General features: G+C 47.8%; 1 protein-coding gene across 2 annotated transcripts in view; it reads right to left on the bottom strand.

The window, feature by feature from the left end:
- The window catches only part of KCNIP3 (potassium voltage-gated channel interacting protein 3), a 694,194-nt gene that overhangs the window by 227,305 nt on the left and 445,925 nt on the right, over nucleotides 1–20,964 (bottom strand). The window lies entirely within an intron of this gene.

Below are 20,964 nucleotides of genomic sequence, written 5' to 3' on the forward strand. Positions count from 1 at the left end.
AACACAATAGCCAAATTCCCGTCATTTACGGGATTTCAGCGACTGGAAGCTGAACCCTCTGTGTTCCATCACCTTCACAACTTGTGGGGACCACGCAGAGTGGACTTGTTTGCATCTCGGCTCAATCAACAGCTTGCAAAGTTTTTCAGTTGGTGATCAGATCCAGAAGCACAGGCTATGGATGCGTTTCTCCAAGACTGGTCTCAGTTATGGGGTTATGCTTTCCCCCCATTCCTTATGATACGCAGAGTCCCTACGCAACTCAGACGTCAGATTGGGGATCATTCTTGTGACTCCATATTGGAGGGCTCAGCCTTGGTTCTCGGAAGCCCTATCTATAGCGAGTGCTCCTCTGATTCAACTTCCGGACTCTCTGGATCTACCCTTGGACCCAGAGGAACATCCTCATCCCTTAGTACTGTCATGGCTTGGATGGTTTCATGGAAATATGGTATACCCCAGGAATTTGGCATACAAGCTGCTGTTTTCATCAGAAACGATTCAGAAAAGGGGGTGGTGATGAACAGAGTGTCTGAATTAAGCAGACCACTCTTACCCAGTCCAAAGATCAGGGCTTGATCCATCACCGTTATTTAGCTCACTGCCCCATCCCAGCTCAGAACCTGGCTATATGCAAATTAGTCTGTCCCTGGCCCAGTGCATCATGGGAACAGGGCAGACCAAACTACCAAGCCAATTCTTCACCAGAAAGGAGACAAGCTTCCGGGGACCGGTTTCTGGCATTTCAGCCGTCGTCGGCCCGGCTTGCTTGAATCCTGATGGAGCAGTGAGCAAGGGACTCATGTCTGAGTATACCCTGCCACACCTATAGTGGCCAAAAACGATTCAGAAAAGGGGGTGGTGATGAACAGAGTGTCTGAATTAAGCAGACCACTCTTACCCAGTCCAAAGATCAGGGCTTGATCCATCACCGTTATTTAGCTCACTGCCCCATCCCAGCTCAGAACCTGGCTATATGCAAATTAGTCTGTCCCTGGCCCAGTGCATCATGGGAACAGGGCAGACCAAACTACCAAGCCAATTCTTCACCAGAAAGGAGACAAGCTTCCGGGGACCGGTTTCTGGCATTTCAGCCGTCGTCGGCCCGGCTTGCTTGAATCCTGATGGAGCAGTGAGCAAGGGACTCATGTCTGAGTATACCCTGCCACACCTATAGTGGCCAAAAACGATTCAGAAAAGGGGGTGGTGATGAACAGAGTGTCTGAATTAAGCAGACCACTCTTACCCAGTCCAAAGATCAGGGCTTGATCCATCACCGTTATTTAGCTCACTGCCCCATCCCAGCTCAGAACCTCCTATATATGCAAATTAGTCTGTCCCTGGCCCAGTGCATCATGGGAACAGGGCAGACCAAACTACCAAGCCAATTCTTCACCAGAAAGGAGACAAGCTTCCGGGGACCGGTTTCTGGCATTTCAGCCGTCGTCGGCCCGGCTTGCTTGAATCCTGATGGAGCAGTGAGTCAAGTCAAGTCAAGTCAATAAATTTATATAGCGCGCTACATACCCAGAGGGTCTCAAGGCGCTTGGGGAGGGGTGGGGAATTACTTCTCGAATATCCAGGTTTTAAGCTGCTTTCTGAATGCTAGGTGGTTTTGAGTGAGGCGAAGGTGCATGGGAAGTGAGTTCCAGGTTTTGGCCGCTACGTAGGAGAATGATCTTCCTCCCATGGTGGTTTTGTTGATGCGGGGAACAGTAGCGAGGGCTTGGTTGGAAGAGCGCAGCTGGCGGGAGGGGGTGTAGAAGGAAAGACGTGAATTGAGGCATTCGGGTCCAAGTTCGTAGAGAGCTTTGTGTGCGTGGGTGAGGAGGCGGAAAGTTATTCTCCTATTGACGGGGAGCCAGTGGAGGTTTTTCAGGTGACCAGAAATGTGTTCTTTACGCGGGATGTCTAATATGAGTCTGGCTGATGCGTTCTGGATGCGTTGGAGTTTTTTCTGAAGTTTTGCGGTGGTACCGGCGTAAAGGGTGTTTCCGTAGTCAAGGCGGCTTGTAACCAGTGCGTGGGTGACCGTTTTTCTAGTTTCGGTGGGGATCCAGCGAAATGTTTTTTTGAGCATGCGAAGAATGTTGAAGCAAGATGAGGAGACGGCGTTGACTTGTCTGGTCATCGAGAGTGAGGAATCCAGGATGACGCCTAGGTTCCGTGCGTGATCCGTTGGGATGGGTGCTTTTCCAAGGGCTTCTGGCCACCAAGAGTCGTCCCAGGCGGAGGGGGAGGTACCTAAGATAAGGACTTCTGTTTTGTCTGAAATCAGTTTCAGACGGCTATGCTTCATCCATTCGGCTACCTCTTTCATTCCTTCATGTAGGTTGGTTTTGGCGATGTTTGGGTCTTTGGTGAGTGATAGGATCAGTTGAGTGTCATCAGCGTAGGAGATGATGTTGAGGTTGTGTTGGCGTGCGATGGTCGCGAGGGGGCTCATGTATACGTTGAAGAGGGTGGGGCTGAGTGAAGATCCTTGTGGCACGCCGCAGATGACTTCAGTGGCCTCTGACTTGAATGGTGGGAGGCGTACTCTCTGAGTTCTTCCGGCAAGGAAAGAAGTGATCCATTCCAGTGCTTTTCCTTGCATTCCGATGTTTCTAAGTCGTTGTAGCAGGGTGTTATGACAGACTGTGTCGAAGGCTGCGGAGAGGTCGAGGAGGATGAGGGCGACTGTGTCTCCATTGTCCAGTAGAGTTCGGATGTCGTCTGTTGCTGCGATGAGTGCGGTCTCAGTACTGTGTTTGGCTCGGAAGCCGGACTGTGAAGAGTCGAGGGATTTGTTGGCTTCGAGGAAGGCGGCGAGCTGGTTGTTGATAGCTTTCTCGATGACTTTGGCCGGGTATGGGAGGAGCGAGATGGGGCGGTAGTTTTTGAGTTCGGTGGGGTCAGCTGTGGGTTTTTTCAGAAGGGCGCTGAGTTCGGCGTGTTTCCAGCTTTCTGGGAAGGTGCCGGATTTGAGGGAACAGTTGATGACGTCTCGGAGGTGTGGTGCTATGATGGAGTCTGCTTTGTTGAAGATGTGGTGAGGGCAAGGGTCTGAGGGGGATCCTGAGTGGATGGAGTTCATCAGGCGAATGGTGTCCTCAGTGGAGATTGGGTTCCAGTCCTTAAGGATGTTCAAGGGGGGTGAAGGTACGTCAGAGGGTTTGGTGGGTTGGTCTTCGGGTTGGTTGTTGAAGCTGTTGTGGATGTCTGCGATTTTGTCGTGGAAGAACGAAGCTAGTGAGTCGCAAAGGGTTTGAGAGGGGGTGATGTCGTTGGAGTTGGCAATGGGGTTGGTAAACTCTTTGACGATGTTGAATAGTTCCTTGCTGTTGTGGGCGTTTTTGTCTAGTCGGTCTTTGAATGCGGTTTTCTTGGCAGTCCGGATCAATTGGTGGTGTATGCGGGAGGCGTTTTTGAAGGCGTCCCTGGTGTTGGTGTTTGGGTCTTTTTTCCAGGTCTTCTCAAGGGAGCGACAGAGTTTCTTGGATTTCTTAAGATCATCGTTGAACCAGGGGGCGTTTTTGCTGCCTAGTTTGATTTGACGTTTTTTCAAAGGTGCTTGGTTGTCGGCAGTGTCGGTTAGCCATTGTGTGAGGTTGATGGCTGCTTGGTTGGGGTTCGATGAGTGGGCAGGGGGGTTTTGAAGAAGCGATGTGGAGACCTGGTCGATGGTGATTTTGTTCCAATTTCTTTGCAGAGTAGGTTGAGGATGGTTGTGGGATGTGGTCTTTTTGTAGACAAAGTGAACGCAGCTGTGGTCCGTCCATTGGAGAACTGTGGTGTGACTGAAGGAAATATGTTTGCTGGAGGTGAAGATAGGGTCAAGAGTGTGTCCTGCGCGGTGTGTGGGGGTATTAACAAGTTGTTTGAGTCCTAGATTGGCGAGATTGTCCAGAAGGGTGGTGGTGTTGTTGTTGTTGTTCTTTTCCAGGTGAAAGTTGAGGTCTCCCAATAGGATGTAGTCCTCGGAGGAGAGGGCGTGTTGGGTGATAAAGTCAGTGATGTCTTCAGTGAATTGTGCACGGGGTCCTGGTGGCCTGTATAGGAGTGTGCCTCTGAGTGTGGTCTTGGGGTCGGTGTGGATCTGGAAGTGAAGGTGTTCGGCGCTAGAGAGGTTGTCGTCTGAGCTGGTTGAGATGCGGATGGAGTTCTTATGGATGATGGCGATGCCTCCTCCTGTTTGTTTGGGGCGATCTTTTCGGATGATCTTGTAGCCTTCCGGGATGGCTATGGTGATGTCTGGGACCGAAGAGGCGTTCATCCATGTTTCTGTTAGGAAGGCGACGTCTGGAGAGATGGTGTCTAGTAGATTCCAAAGGTTGATGGCGTGGCTGTGGACCGATCGGGTGTTGAGTAGGATGCATTTAAGGTGGTAGGCGTCAGATCTATGTTTGGTGTTAGTGGATGCGGAATTGGTTTTTGTGCCGTCAAACTTGCAGGAGATGCATGTGAAGGGTCCATGGGTGTGTCCAGGTGAGGTTTGGGCGCAGTTGGGGAGTCGGCCAGGATTAAGTGCTAGGAGGGTGGCTGAGTCGTATGTAATGCGGGTGGGCTGGGCATTGCGTGGAACAGGGGGTCTGGCGCTGGGCGCGGTCCAGGCGCGGACGGGCGTAGACGGGCTTACCTTTGGCGCACCTTCGGCGCGGCCGCAGCGCGTGGACGCTGCGCGTTGGGACATCTGCTTTAAATGGATAGTGGAGGGGGCGGAGCGTGGGAGGGTCAGCTGGGAGGAGTTAGCCGGGAGGGTAGGCGGGGCAAGGGAGTAGACAACAACCTGGATACAAAATGGAGTTAGAAAGTGAAACTTGGGCAGCCTTTGGTCAGTGCAAAGCTAAATAACAATAGTGCACACAATTGAGGCAGCAGAAAAAGATGCAGATTATAAAAGGCGGCAGTCACACGAAGTATTACCAAAATGCTAGCTTAGTGTGAGGTACGGCGCGATGAATCAACAAAGCGCTATGTGAATTTGCTAATCCTGTCGTGCGCGATGTTTAACAAAGCAAAATTACTTGGGCGCTGTGATTAAATGTCGAGCGCGATGTTAACAGTGCTATTCCAATGGAGTCCGATGTTATTAGTTCCTTATAAATGACGCGCGATATTTAAAGGGCTAGACTACACGAGCGCGAAGTCGGAAGCAGCTATTTAAACAAGCGCGTTGACACAGATGCAAGTGCGAGCAAGCGTGCTGCTACGATACCAGCCAGATGATATTGCAGCAGAATTCTTTGCCACGGAGCGTGGGGGGGAGCGACCGTCTTGGATGAGATCCAGGTGGTCAGAAAGGAGACAAGCTTCCGGGGACCCTTGCTCATTGCACCATCAGGATTCAAGCAAGCCGGGCCGACGACGGCTGAAATGCCAGAAACCGGTCCCCGGAAGCTTGTTTCCTTCCCAGTGTAAGAATTGGCTTGGTAGTTTGGTTTGCCCTGTTCCCATCATGCACTGGGACAGGAACAGACTAATTTGCATATAGCCAGGTTCTGAACTGGGATGGTGCAGTGAGCTAAAAAACGGTGTTGGATCTAGCCCTGATCTCTTGACTGGGTGAGAGTATTCTGCTTAATTCAGAAACTCTGTCCATCACCACCCCTTGTTGTTAAATATTTTGTCCACCCTAAGCGTGGAAGGGTATACTCAGATGTGAGTCCCTTGCTCATTGCACCATCAGGATTCAAGCAAGCCGGGCCGACGACGGCTGAAATGCCAGAAACCGGTCCCCGGAAGCTTGTTTCCTTCCCAGTGTAAGAATTGGCTTGGTAGTTTGGTTTGCCCTGTTCCCATCATGCACTGGGACAGGAACAGACTAATTTGCATATAGCCAGGTTCTGAACTGGGATGGTGCAGTGAGCTAAAAAAACGGTGTTGGATCTAGCCCTGATCTCTTGACTGGGTGAGAGTATTCTGCTTAATTCAGAAACTCTGTCCATCACCACCCCTTGTTGTTAAATGTTTTCATCAGAAAGGCATGGGCAAGTAGCACCCACAATTGCTCTACCTCAGCTTAGAGGAGATGGTGAGCTCGGTGCAAGGAATGGGGTTTCTTTTCTGATCTGGCTTCTTCCGGTTTGGGATACAGGACTGTAAATAATTTCAGGTCTGCCATTCCTGCAGGGCATCTTTTGGTCTCAGGTAAACCAGTGGGTGAACACCTTTTGGTCTGCAAATGAATGAAAGACTACGTATATCCCATCCTCAGAGACTCATCTATTTGGAATGTGCATGTTGTCCTCAGATTCCTGGAGTTATGGCCGGCGAACAGATATTTGTTGCGTAAACAGCTTTTGGCTAAGCTCACTATGCTCTTATGTCTAATATCATGTAAGAGGGTATCTGATGTTTGTGCTCTGGATTTGGCAGGCATGGCTTTTTCCTCAGAAGGTGTTACATTCACTATCAGTCGTTGTACCAAATCTAATTCCAGGTTGGTGACTTACCTGGCTCTTCCAGATAATACTCAGTTATGTGTTGTTCATTGTTTAAAAGACTATGTGGTTTCTACTAGTGATGTGAGACAGGAGTCTGATGGGTAATTGCTCATTGCTTTACAAAAACCTTTTAGAGCAATGTCCTCGGCTACGTTAGCCAGGTGGATGAGATGGTTGCTGGTGGAAGCTGGTATTGACATCTCTTTTTTTGGAACGCATTCCGCCAGGGGAACCATGGCGTCCAAGTCATATGCTTTAGGTTCCTGCATAGAGGTTATTGTGAGAGCGCATGGTCTACAAAATCTACATTAACAGGTTTTCTATAAACCTATTGTGGATGTTGCGTCTGTGGTGGTAACGCAGCTTTGAACAAGCATAATCTGAGCCTCTGGTCCTGACTTAGAATTAACATTTTTCTAGCTTATCTGTTCCGAATTTTCAAATCTATTAAGGGCTCAGAGGAGAGGATTATCTCACCCATTAGATGCATTTCCTGTGTTCATTTGTACTTCATGGAACTTCCATGACAATGTGTTGATGTAAAATTGTGGGGATTTCTTCTCTCACCCTGTAATTGTTTACAGTATTCTGTGTTGCCGACATCCATTTCCAGGCTTTACGTTTGCTCTTTTACATTTCAGGAAATGACCAGAAGAACGGTTGAGAAGCTGATTCCGGTCTGGTTAGCTGAATTCCCAGGAGATGGAGTTGTGTATGGCTCATTGCCTTCTTCGCTCCTGGAAGTCCAGTTCAAAGTTCTGTTGCTGGTCCTGATTGGTTGTTGGATATCTGTGTTGGATCATATGGAAGCTGTTGAGTCCACGTTTGGATTGATTTGGACTTTGGTGACTATTACTCTGTTTCCCTTTGGAGTGTTCTATACTTATAATCTTATCCGACAGAAGGAGGACACAAAACGGTGACATGTGTACTTATATGGGTTCCTCCTCTATGATTGGAGCATGTGATATATGATGTACATGGGTACATGGGTAATGTTGTTTTGTTTAACTTCAAGAGATTGGATTCTGAAATTTGGTAGTATAGAAAAGAGAAGCATAATTCTCGCCACAGTGCCCTTAATAGAATTGAAAAATCTTGATGCACAAGTTAGAAATCCCCCCTGGCTCACTAATTGCGCGGGTGGTGGAGGCCTCTGGTATGCGGGTAAACATCCTTTACATCGCTGTGAGTACACCGCGATACAGTTCCAACATAGCTGTTACAGCACTGGATGGCGCTATAACCTAAGGAATTGTAAGATTTACTATTCCAACACCATCCCTACTGTACATAGACTGGTGTTGGAATAGTAAATCTTACTACTCCTAAGTCCAGCGCCCTCCTGCTCAAGTCGTAGTAACGACTTGCGTTGTAAAAACTGCGATGTAACATACCGTGATCATTTTGATCACGTTGTTACATCACATATTCCTGGTATGCATGTCAGACTGGTCATAGAAAGGCAGTCGGCCAACCTGACGTGCACTTTGAGAGTGTATGTGTCGACGACCCAGTTAAGCCTGAGCCTACATTGCAATCATGGCTTGCTGACGTCAGTTATAAGAGCTACCCCATGCTCTATCTCGGACACTCATACAATCCTGCAATCTTGCCTGTGGCTGAAAAAAACAATGCTGCGGCCCATAAAAAAACTTTGTAAATACGTATCCATTTATATTTAATACAGGGGCACTTTGAGGGCTAGAGGCAGCACTTATTTTTACCTCATTAGACTTTGAACCAGAGCCAGCTCTAAATCGGACTGATTGGGACAGCGCCCTTGGCGGAAAGAATATTTGGTGTTTGTTGAGGGGGCAGGGGTCCTTGCATGTGAAGGCAGGAGGTGCAAGGAAGATAGGAGGAGGGCAGGGGGTTGATGGGGTGCTAACAATTACGCTCAGGTACAATAAGGGCTGATTACAAAGTCTTTAACAGACCAACTGAGACCAGGTAGCTGCTGTCTGCATAACATTAAATCAGGCAGCACCCTCGGAATTTTGGGCCCGGTCTGGGCTGGGGCTGTTCCTCTAAAGGAACATTGGAGGTGTTGCCCTGCTGTTTTTGTTGCCCCCTCTAGCCAGGGCTTTAAGAGGGATGAAAAAACTAGGGGGTCTCTCAAAGAGGCGTGACCGATGTGACTAAGGGCCTGGCTTAAAAATATGTAAGCTAAACATCTGTGATTAGCATAGTGTGCCGCCCATCTGGAATTTTGCTGCGTCTGTCACTGCATCCAGATATATAATACAACAAGTAACATTACACCTACAACAAGGCAGGAATGTTGGCCATGTCAATGGTTGTGAGTTGCATAAGATAAATGAGCAACAATTACAGCTTAATTTTATTTAACAATTAAAATGCTTCAGTCCTGAAAGGTGAGACTGTGAAAGAACTATAACGAGACTCTTTGAAGTTACCTCAAAGGCAGTGAAGGGTGGCACTGCTGCAGAGCTAAGATTTGTTTTCCCCTGAGGATGAGGGCAAAAATGGAGAGCCCGATAGGGACCCGTCTCAGCACCTGCTTTTTAAGAACTGCCAGTGTTCAGCACCGGCGGGACCCGGCCCACTTAAAGTCCTGAGTATGATCAAGCATAGATGTAAATCTCAGCATGTATGCTCACTTTGTTTTGCCAAATAGCACCCAGTGAGTACAGTTTGTACTTTTCTCGTTATATTTTACGTCGAACCAAAAATAACAAATCTGATTTTTCACTGCCGTTTGATGCGGAGAGTGCGTGAGTGTGAAAGAGAGAGTATACGGTTGGGTGTGTGGAGAGTGCGTGTGTGCAAAGGAGTGCGAAGCTGTTTGGAAGGATTCAACAGTGATGGAGAGTTATGGGAGTGGAAGAAAGGGTGTGAGTATATGGCAGTCTGGTGGAGGGCACAGGAGATAGTGGGAAGAAGATAGCAACGTGGAATAGTAAGGGGTCTCACCAGGCGAGTGCAAAGAAGGGTAAAAGTGTAGGAGAATGCAGGTTTGTAGGAGTGGGTTAGGAAGTGCACGGGGGCAAAGCAGGTCCCTGAGGTGTAGGGAGAGGGGGTGGGCGCTGCCCAGCCTTTCAAGGGGCCTCCATCCATCCCAGAGCCAATTTGTAACATGCGAGACAGTGGGAGACTCTGGGGGCCCCTCTTCACATTCAGCAGAGGTTCCCATCGTTTTGCGATACGCCACTGACAGTGCAGCAGAAGGAGAGTGTGAAGGGAATGCAAGGCAGGAGGGGAGGAGGGTTAGGCAGCAACGCCTCGACACCTTCTTTCATTGCTGTTGCACGTCCATTTTCCACCGCTCCCCTCTTCCCGCAGGTCCCTGGACACCGCTCCTGTCTGATGCAGGATGTGGTGATCTGTGTGTTTTCTTTGACTTTGTGAAACCGACGTGAAGCAGACGCGGGGAGAGGGCGGTGCCTCACACTTCAGATCAATCCTTTACAGGAAGGGGGAGGCGTGGATCGCCGTGAAGGCTGAGAATTGGGAGCGCTCTGGAGGGACTTTGGGGGGCTGAGTAGGGATGGGAGGGCAGGAGAAGAGTGATGCAGGCGATATGATGCATGGTTGAGGAGGGAGACAGACGATGCTGGGGAGGGGAAAGATGGGCTGCTTTTGGTTGAGTTGAGGAGTGTGGAGAATGTTGGTGATGACTGAGGAACTATGGACTGCGGTAGAGGAACGGTGGGGAAGGCCAGGGGAAGCAATCTGGGGTTCAAGCACCAAGTCAGTCTGCTTCCCTGAGACACCAACTGACTCTCTCTCATAACTGACTCCCTCAGATAAAGTTCCTTCTAGTTTTAACATTCCAGCTACATTACAGAATAACTTGTGTATCTGCTCAAGCAGCCAAACTATGAAATTCACTAGCGACACACAAGTTCCAGTGACAACCATCTTAACTTCAGAAAATCACAAGAGCTGGCTGTTCCCTACATGACAACTATACTCTCAACACAACAGTGCACACAACAGTTTTTACGGACATGACAAACAATGCTTCTCACATCATGGAGATAAAGTTGTAGTTATACATACGTCATTTACATTGTACTATTCTTCCTGTTATAAGCAGGTACATTTATATAAGGAGAAAACATTTATATTACACCACAAGTTTATGTGTCTATAAGACAATGTCATAATTGCTGCTTCTGTGTACATTTAATTGCTTATATGGAGGAGTTTATGCCTGAAACCAAAACTTTAAGAAATGTCATGAAAAAAGTTCCACATTTTACCACAAGATAAAAATGAACAACCAACCATGTAATTATTGCTACTTCTATGCCCATATAGGTAGTAATCTAGAGGGGTTGTCCTGAAGCCAATTGTGCCTACCAAGTGTCGTTCATAAATGTATGTATAAGATCATTTACATTTTTTTGCTATTAAAAAATAAAATCCTCCTTTCAACCTTTGTCCCATCCCTCCTCTCTTTGACCTATCCCAAACCTTTGGGACGATTATGTACTCTCCTTTTTCTAGCCATGTCACACAACAAACAGGTACACACCACCACTTCTTACAATAAGCATGTGCAATGCAATAGGTCTCGCATTTGCAAAAGTTTGAGCTATTGGCATTGTAAATGACAATGCCTTTTATATATGCATTTTGAAAAGCTGCTTTTTTGCCATCTGCTGGTCATTAAAACTTTTTTTTTTTTAATACAGCACATCTGCTCGCCAAGTTCAAAGGCTTTGCTAATGCAGTCTTTACTCAATTTTTTAACAAATGTGAAAACTGTCCTAATGGCACCAGTGCAGCTTATTAACAAAAGTGGCATCATTTTTCTGCTGAAATATCAGCAATGCGCTGGGTAGGCACGGAGAGGAAACAACGTGATTTATTTCTCCGGGGCCATAACACCGGTAAAGGATGAGCCCCTCAGCTTCTGTGCATTAATGCTTTTTTTGCAGTGTTATACAGCACTATCCTTTTTCATATTTCCTTATACTATTTCTTCACTAATCCGTTTTGGGTACCGATGAAGCGTGTGACTCACTGAAAAGCACTTTGACACCTCATCACGGGGAGTAAGCGCTATATAAATTCAATTACAATAGCACAAACTCGACCTGAAGGTATTGGAGCACTTAACATGAGCACAAGTTGCATTATATAAGGATATATTCATATTTTTAAGGCACTGGAACAGTAAGTAATTTGCCCAGAATCACAAGATGTGTTGAGTGGGTGCCGAGCCTCGAATCGAGTTTCCCACTTTCATAGTAGGTAGCTCTGGCCACATCGCCACATCCTCTCCAACTTTCACAGACTGTTAGGCAGGACACAGTGTGCTCTGGGTGTCCATAAGCAGAACCTTTGTTTGGGCTTCATGGTCCCTTTAAGCCCACATCCCAGCACCTGAGGTTCTTACAAAGAGAGCTGCAAGAGAGATTAAGGCCCGGTTCAGCTCTTCCTGGTAGGTAAGGATTACTTACTTACCTGTAATCCTAGTTCTCTTCCAGGGGTATCCTCATCAAAGTCATAAGCATTAGAATATTCCCGCCCATGTGCGGGACCCCGGAAACACTATATTATATGTGTCCCACATATATATATACACTCATATATAATATATATACATATATATATATATATAAAAACATGCAATAGCAGCCAAATAAAGAATAGAGCTGAAATATGCTCCAAAGAATTTCCACCATACATGAGAAATACGCATTAGAAACATGAGAAAACAACACAAGGTTTGTTTTAGAAACTGTTTTAATGCTCCGAAAGCAGTAGAAATTCTCATAACTCACTGGAAGCATAGAAAAGCTCCCAGGCTGCATTGCAAACACACAGTCTAAAAAGACTGAAAAGCTAACCTGTAGCTGCATAGCAATAAAGTGACACCGTGCCTTTAAGGCACCCATGACCCCCAGTATCCCATCATGCCTCAGGGGTGACAGTTAGGTCAGTTGTTCTTTTCGGAGACTGAAAATAAACCCAGTAACAGATAGGTTAACAATATTTCCTTATTAAAGAATGTCCTTTGCCCGGGGAGGCGGGAGGGTTGCTTATGACTTTGATGAGGATACCCCTGGAAGAGAACTAGGATTACAGGTAAGTAACTAATCCTTCTCTTCCAGGGGATCCTCATCAATAGTCATAAGCATTAGAATAGAATAGCGAGCCTCACCTCATCTCCCTGCGGGCAAAGGAGTAACAATACAGTAATAACCATATTAAGCCTAGTAACCACTAAGCTCGTACAGGCCGTAGGCTACCCAAATAGATTCCTCAAAGAGGCTTGTCCTACTTGAGTATCGGCCCTGGAATCAGATTCTAGGCAGTAATGCCTCGTAAATGAATGAACTGATTTCCATGTCGCAGCCTTGCATATCTCCGACATTGGAACGTCATGCAAGAAAGCTACCGTAGCGGACTTCCCTCTAGTGGAATGCGCTTTGGGTGACTGCAACAAAGGCTTGCCTGCAAGCTGATAACCCAATTTAATGCACAAGACAATCCATCTCGCGATAGACCTCTTGGCCGTTGGAAAACCTGTTCGCATAGAACCATAGTTCACAAACAGTTGATCCGTTTTCCTAATCCCTTTGGTCATTTCCAAATAGAACTTGAGTACTCTCTTAAGATCTAATGAGTGAAGTGACCGCTCGGCTGGGGTCGTAGGATTTGGAAAAAACGAAGGGAGGGAAATGGACTGATTTATATGAAAATCAGAAATGACTTTAGGCAAGAAAGCTGGATGAGCCCTTAGGACTACCCTATTGTGATGAAAGACAGTATATGGTTCTTTCGCACAGAGAGCCTGAATGTCGCTTACTCTGCGAGCAGAGGTAATAGCCACGAAAAAGGCCGCCTTCCAAGAGAGATGTTGTAAAGAGGCCTTGTGGATGGGCTCAAAAGGCGGTGACATTAACCTGGATAGCACCAGGTTCAATTCCCATGGAGGAGAAGGATTTCGCACAGGGGGATACACTTTTTTCAACCCCTGGAGGAAGTCCTTAACCACTGGAACCTGAAAGAAAGAAACTTGATCAGGTGATTTTCTGTATGCTACTATGGCTGACAAATGCACCCTAATAGAAGCGTATTTTAAACCAGCAGTCGCTAGGGAAAGGAGGTATGGCAAGATGACGTCCTCCTGACCTTTAGTCGGATCAAGACTATGATCCCTACACCATAAGAAAAACCTCTTCCACTTGAACGCATAGGACGCTCTCGTGGAAGGTCTCTTAGCCTCCTTTAAAATGTTCATGCATTCCGGAGGCAAGTTCAAATGTCCGTATTGCAGGACCTCAGGAGCCATGCTGTTAAGTTCAGTGATGGGAGGTTGGGATGCATTATCCTCCCGTTCATCTTGCTCAACAGGTCCGGCCTGCAAGGAAGTCGTCTGTGTGGACACACAGACAGATGTAGAAGGTCCGGGTACCACCACTGCCGCGGCCAGTCCGGAGCTATCCGGATCATTTCCATGTTCGACTTGCAGAGCTTGGAAACTACTCTCGGAATCAGAGCCAGGGGAGGAAACGCGTAAGCGAATGTCCCTGACCAATCCATCAGTAGAGCATTCCCCTGAGTCCCTGGACGGTGGAACCTGGACGCGAAGACGTGGCATTTGGAGTTTTCGTCGTCTGCAAACAAATCTATGGTTGGACGACCCCAGCAACGAAAAAGTTCTTCTACTACTTCGTCGTTTAGCACCCAGTCTGGCTGATCTTCGAAGTGCCTGCTGAGTGCGTCTGCTTTTACGTTCAACTCGCCTGGGAGGTGCACTGCCACTACCGTGAGGCCTCGAGGGAGGAGCCAATGCCAGATTGCCTGAGCCTCTCGTGAGAGTGGGCGAGATCGTGTGCCCCCTTGTTTGTTCAGATAGAACATGGTGGTCGTATTGTCCGTCTGAACTAGGACTGAGTTGGACTCTATCGCTGGTAAAAAAGCTTTGAGAGCCAGGAAGACCGCTCTGAGTTCCAACATATTGATGTGGTATGTCTGCTCTTGCGCAGACCACTGGCCTTGAATTTGAAGCGGACCCATGTGCGCTCCCCAACCTTGTAGAGAGGCATCCGTCACTATCGACTGGGTTGGAAGAGGTTGGTGAAAACGAACCCCCACCAGCAAATTCTTTCTCCGTGTCCACCATTTGATAGCATCCTTTGTCGCTTGGGAGAGCCTGATGTGATCCTCCCAAAGACCTGTCGCCTGATCCCACTGATCCTACAAAGCCTGCTGTTGAGGGCGCATTCTCAGCCTGGCGTTTGGGATGAGAAAGATGCAGGACGCCATGGAACCCAGCAGGGATGCTACTTGTCGAGCTGTTGGATGCCGAGATCCTAGTAGGATTCCACATTTCTGGCTCATGGAAAAAAGTCTCTCCTCCGAAGGAAACGCTTTTCCCACTTTTGTGTCCAGAACGGAGCCTAGGTAGTGGATTGACTGTGTAGGCTGCTGGACTGATTTCTCCAGGTTCACATGGAGACCGAGCCTGTGTAAATGGAGTAGACACAGATGAAGATCGTGTTTTACCTGTACCGGAGATGGACCTTTTAGGAGCCAGTCGTCCAGGTATGGATATATGAAGAGCCCCATCTTGTGCAGAAAAGCCGCCACCACTGCCATGCATTTGGTGAAGACTCGTGGTGCGGACTTGAGACCGAAGGGTAGTACTTTGTATTGGTAGTGTTTGTTCCCCACGACAAACCTCAAGTACTTGCGATGTTGTCGAGCAATAGGGATGTAAAAGTATGCATCTTGCAGGTCCACCGAACACATCCAATCTCCGACTTGAAGATGTGGACATATTTGGTGAAGAGCCAACATGCGGAACTTTTCTCTGATGATGACCTTGTTCAAGAGTCGTAGATCGAGTATAGGTCTGAACTTGTCCTCCTGATCTTTTTTGGGGACCAGAAAGTATCTGGAGTAAACTCCCTTTCCTCTTTGAGCGAGAGGGACCACCTCTATCGCTCTTTTTTGCAGTAGGATTTTCACTTCTCTCCGGAGCAAGCTCAGCTGGTGAGGGCAAGAGCTCTTCTGAGGAATGTTTTTCGGAGGCGCACGGAAACGTAGCCTGTATCCATTGCGCAGTATATTCAGCACCCACTGATCCTTTGTGATGCTGAGCCACTCTGCCAGGTGTTGCGAAGCACTTCCTCCCACTGGAGTGGGCAACGGCGCCAGAGGAAGCCACTGTTCAGGCTTTTCCTCCTCTCGTGGTGGTAGAGGATTGTTGATGACCTCCTCTACCTCTGCCGGGTTTACCTCGAAATTGAGACTTTCCTTGATTCTTATTTTGGGACCATTGAGGGGTTTGAACCCTCTGTTGAGCCCCTCTCCCCCTGTTGGTCTTGAAGCGGCGCTTGAACTCTTTCTTCTTTTCCAAGCCCACCGCTTTCACTGTGTCCAGTTCCGTCTTCATTCGGGCCATTTCTTCGTCAGCGTGCTCCCCGAAGAGAGCGGAACCCGAAAAGGGGAGATTAAGGATGCGATGTTGAGCATCTGGCTTCAGGCCTGTAAGCCGCAACCATGCAGACCTCCTAGCACAAACTCCATGTGAATAGGAATGTGCCGCCAGGACAGCACCATCCGCAGCCGTGCTTATCATCTGATTGGCTACCAGACATCCTTCAGTCATAGTCTCTTCACAATCCTGCTGATCTTCTTTTGGCAGCTTGGATTTGAATCTTTCCATAGAGTCCCATAATGCTCTGTCGTACCGACCCAGGAGCGCAGCAGCACTAGAAACCTTAAGAGTGGAAGCAGCGGAGTTGCAAACCTTGCGACCCCAGGAATCCTGGGTCTTGCTGTCCTTGTCTGGTGGGATTGAAGAAGAGCCGGCAACTGCGTGGGTCTTCCTCGCCGCTGCCACAATTACCGAGTCTGCTGGAGGGTCAGATTTTACAAACACCGGGTCAGAAGAGGCCGGTTTGTATTTTTTCTGAATGCGGGCTGGCACCGCTCTGATGGCCGCCGGAGTCAGGAATACCTCATTGACAGGAACCATGATTCCCGGGACCAATGGCAGTAGAGGACGGGAGATCGGTTTTTTGTGTAAAGTCTCAAAAATGACTGTCGTTGTAACCTGAGGGACAGACATTTCAATGTTCAACTTTTGAGCTCCTCTTTGCAAGACGTCTAGATACGTGCCAATGTCATCCACTGGGGAGGATCTGGACGTAGGACTGTCCGTTAGAGTAGGGGAGTAGTCCCTCTTAGAAGACTTGGTAGAAGAGGTGGATGAAGTAGACGGAGTTCGTCGACGTCTACGGTGATCACTGCGCCCCCTCTCTTTCGATCTTTTTGAACGCTCCTCCCGTCTCGGAGAGCGAGATCTGACCCGATCCTCTGAACGAGGTTCTCTTCTGGGAGAGCGGGACCTTCTTGGAGATCTGGTTGGTGTCCTCACAGGAGATTTGCGCCTGGGAGGGCTAGGCTTGTCCATCTCCTCCACAAGATCCAGAAGAGGAGATCTGTGATGTGAGCTGGCATAGTCTTGCATACGCTTTGCAGCCCCACACTCTCTCCAATGGTCCAAAGATCTGTACCATCTAGGTGACAGTCTGACTTTATCCGCTCGAGGGTCTGTCCGACGCTCAGGAGACTTGCGTACGGAACTTCTGGACTTCGAAGATGCAGCTGAGGAGCTAGAGGACCTTGAAGTGGAATGACGGGAAGCTGACTCCGTCACCATAACCACGTCTGAACCCCTCGACGTCGATCGATCTTCCCTCGTCGTCGTGCGCCTTCGGGGAGTCGGCGGATCAAACAATCTTGACTTAGATTGCCTCTGCGAGGATGTATGGTCTCTCGACGTCGAACGTCGATGAGCAGACGCCGACGGAGTTCCCTGTCTCGACGTCGAGCGGCGATTACCGGGCGTCGACGGAGCCCTCTCTCTCGACATCGAACGACGGTGTCCAGTCGTCGACGGAGGTTTACTCGGAGTCGAACGACGATGTTCGGTCGTCGACGGAAGTCTCTCCCTCGACGTCGAAAGACCAAGCCCAGTCGTCGACGGAGCTCCTTCTCTCGACGTCGAACGGTGATGCCCAGCCGTCAACGGAGTCCTCTGCCTCGACGTCTAGTGTCTGTGCAACGACGGCGGAGGGGTATTGGACACCCTCGACGCCGAGAGTTGCCGAGACACCGACGGAGACTGTATCCTCGACGCCGATCGACTTCTTCCTGTCGACGGTGGAGGGGTCTTGGTCCTCGACGCCGAACGTTGTTTCTTTGACGACGGCGGAGGAGTCCCACTTCTCGACGCCAGTCGACGTCTGGATGACGACGGCGGAGAGGTGACCTCCCTCGTCGCCGGTCGTCGCCTGGTTGACGACGGCGGAGGGGTCTTGGATCTCGACGCCGACCATCGCCCGGTTGACGGCGGCGGAGTACCCTTCCTCGACGTCGGACGTCGCCCGGTTGACGCCGGCGGAGGGGATTTCGAAGATGGAACCGGATCCTTCGACGTCGTCGACGTACCTGGTCTTCTCTTCGACGGCGAGCCCGCCGTCGACGGTAGTTTAGACGGCGAATGATCCACCGGTGGTTCTTTTCTCCGCGCCGAGCCCGACGCTGAAGGTAAAGGGTGTGAAGACTTCTTTCTGGAAGTTGTATGAGTCTTCTTGGAGCCCTTCTTCACCGGAGATCTTCCTCTTGATGACCTATGAGCTAGGCCATAAATGCGAATCCTCTCCCTGTCCTTAAGAGTTCTTCCTGACAGGTGTTCACAATGAGGACAGTTGCCTGGATCATGATCTTCAGGCAGACACAGGATACAGACGTCGTGGTTGTCTGATTTGGCCTTCTTGTTGCCACAAGAAGGACACTTGTCAAATAGTGAAGGCATTCTCAGGAGAAAATGCTCACCAAACTGACTGAAAAAGACAGTATCTTACTTGACTAGCTGTTAAACGTCGAGTAAGAGCAAAAAATTGTTAAAAGTGAAGAATTTTTCTGTCAAAAACCAGAAAAATAGTGGAGCTGTGTAACCAGGGTCCTTCTCTGAAGGAGCCGGAAAGAACAACTGACCTAACTGTCACCCCTGAGGCATGATGGGATACTGGGGGTCATGGGTGCCTTAAAGGCACGGTGTCAGTTTATTGCTATGCAGCTACAGGTTAGCTTTTCAGTCTTTTTAGACTGTGTGTTTGCAATGCAGCCTGGGAGCTTTTCTATGCTTCCAGTGAGTTATGAGAATTTCTACTGCTTTCTGAGCATTAAAACAGTTTCTAAAACAAACCTTGTGTTGTTTTCTCATGTTTCTAATGCTTATTTCTCATGTATGGTGGAAATTCTTTGGAGCATATTTCAGCTCTATTCTTTATTTGGCTGCTATTGCATGTTTTTATATATATATGTATATATATTATATATGAGTGTATATATATATGTGGGGTTTTGAAAGAAAGAGGCCCCTACCTAAACGGATAAACCCTAGTAGGGATATAACATTTCTGTGAAAGCTGGCCTATACACCGGGTTATGTGTGTGTTTCTTAAATATTATCACATATTGTTGCTCAAAAAGATTGAAGAACACAGTGATGTGTGAATTTATAAAACTTCTTTTTAATTGTCTTTTTTTCTCATTTTTCTCACAATTATTATATTGTTTTTTTCTTTTTTTTGGACAATTTGTACACTCTTTTTTAACAATAATTCATAAAAAATTGTAATCGTAAATATACACCTAATGACAATAATTCATACTATATATTCTGATACATATATCAACAATTGATTTTTTTATAAATTCGCACATCACTGTGTTCTTCAATCTTTTTGAGCAACAATATGTGATAATATTTAAGAAACACACACATAACCCGGTGTATAGGCCAGCTTTCACAGAAATATATATATGTGGGGCACATATAATATAGTGTTTCCGGGGTCCCGCACATGGGCGGGAATATTCTAATGCTTATGACTATTGATGAGGATCCCCTGGAAGAAAACCAGGCTTTCCACCCCTACTGCCAGCACAAGAATGGAGATCGGATAACATTGGAATTAAACAGAGCAGAGGGAAGGCGAGTGAGGGATCCCGGTGACACAGGACAAGACAATGCTGGGGGAGAGAAGGAATGTGGCGTTTGTAAAACAAGTTGTACAATACACATGTCATCACATCAGACACTCACGTATTAAGTCGACACTGCACAAAAACACTAACCGTACCATAACTGGTTTACACCCAAACAATACCTGTTCCTAATGTGTTAAGATACCGATAGAGGAAGGAAAAAAACTAGATAACACCAAAGAAAAATCACACAACGTTTGTTTTTACTGGCCTGAAGCACAAGAAGGTAACACACACTAGCCGTAGCCAACACTTGCAACCATACACATCACATTTACGGGGGAAAGAGAGCAACGTTCTCGAGTGGGTTTTTTTTGGTCAAGCAGTGATTAGATCATTCCGTCCTGTGTTCAGCTGCCATTCTGGGACTTTTAGTCCTCATTGTAAAATCGGATTAACTGGGCAATTGACCCCAGTATGCAAAGCAAAAACATGGGACCTGATTAACCTTTTAAGTATGAACATAGGAAACATCAGAACTTGGCTGGATCAAAAAACATAACACACATCACAGACATATCACACGCACTTTGCGAGTGGTGCTTTATGCCAGCAACAACTCCAATGCCTCATTTTCATCCGCTCAGAAATCAGGATGTGCATTGAATGGCCCAGCTATTTGCCAGTAGAGTACCTAGCCCCACAAACATGGATTTAATTGCTAGCACCAAAGAAATTCAAGGACTGATGGCAGGGTACAATGTTTTGATTGCGCCAGTGGAAAAACAATAATATCCATCAAAACTGTAAAGAAGGTGTCTCCTAAAATAAGTGGGAACCAGGAGAATGACTGCGCTACTCTCGCGTCCTGACCTGCACGGGAATGCCGCCCACAAACTCCACGGCGAACCACTGGGAGACAGACTGAGCCCGTGCACAACTGGAGCTTCCACAACGGTGAGCAAGGGAAAGTGAAAGCGCACGTTGTGCTGAATGCGCGAGCCGTATGTGTGCCGGCTGTCTGGGCAAGTGCACATCTGAATGTGAGCGTGCTCGTTCACATCTGCTCAACGACAAAGGATCTCGCTAGTCTTGGGCGCTTAAGCAAACCATTCCACGCATTCACTCCAGTTTCTTTGTGCTAAATTAAATTAATAGGATTTAGGTGTGATAATCTGTGTGGGGACGAAGCATATACATTCATAGATATTTGGTGGGATTAATAGATAAACTAGAGGAGATTAAGTATTGTTAGGTTGCTGGGGTGGGACTTTAAAATTAAGGAGAGGTTATAATCTTTGAATTGATTTGTGAGGTAGGGGTGAGTGGTTAAAAAGTTTCGGCACTCTAGCCATCATCTTGTAGTGCTTGCTATGTTCGCCCTAAATGGCCAAGGGTATGTCCAGACGTGGGTCCTTTGCTCGCTGTGCCACAGGATTCAAGCTAGCCTGGCTGATGAGGGGTGACACCTCGAAACCAGTCCCAGGATGTTTATTTCTGGGCCCAGGGTGGACCTGGCCCGGAAGTTCGGGCTGGACTGTCCCCATGA

Source organism: Lissotriton helveticus, chromosome 11 (assembly GCF_964261635.1).
Source record: "Lissotriton helveticus chromosome 11, aLisHel1.1, whole genome shotgun sequence".
Taxonomy (NCBI): domain Eukaryota; kingdom Metazoa; phylum Chordata; class Amphibia; order Caudata; family Salamandridae; genus Lissotriton; species Lissotriton helveticus.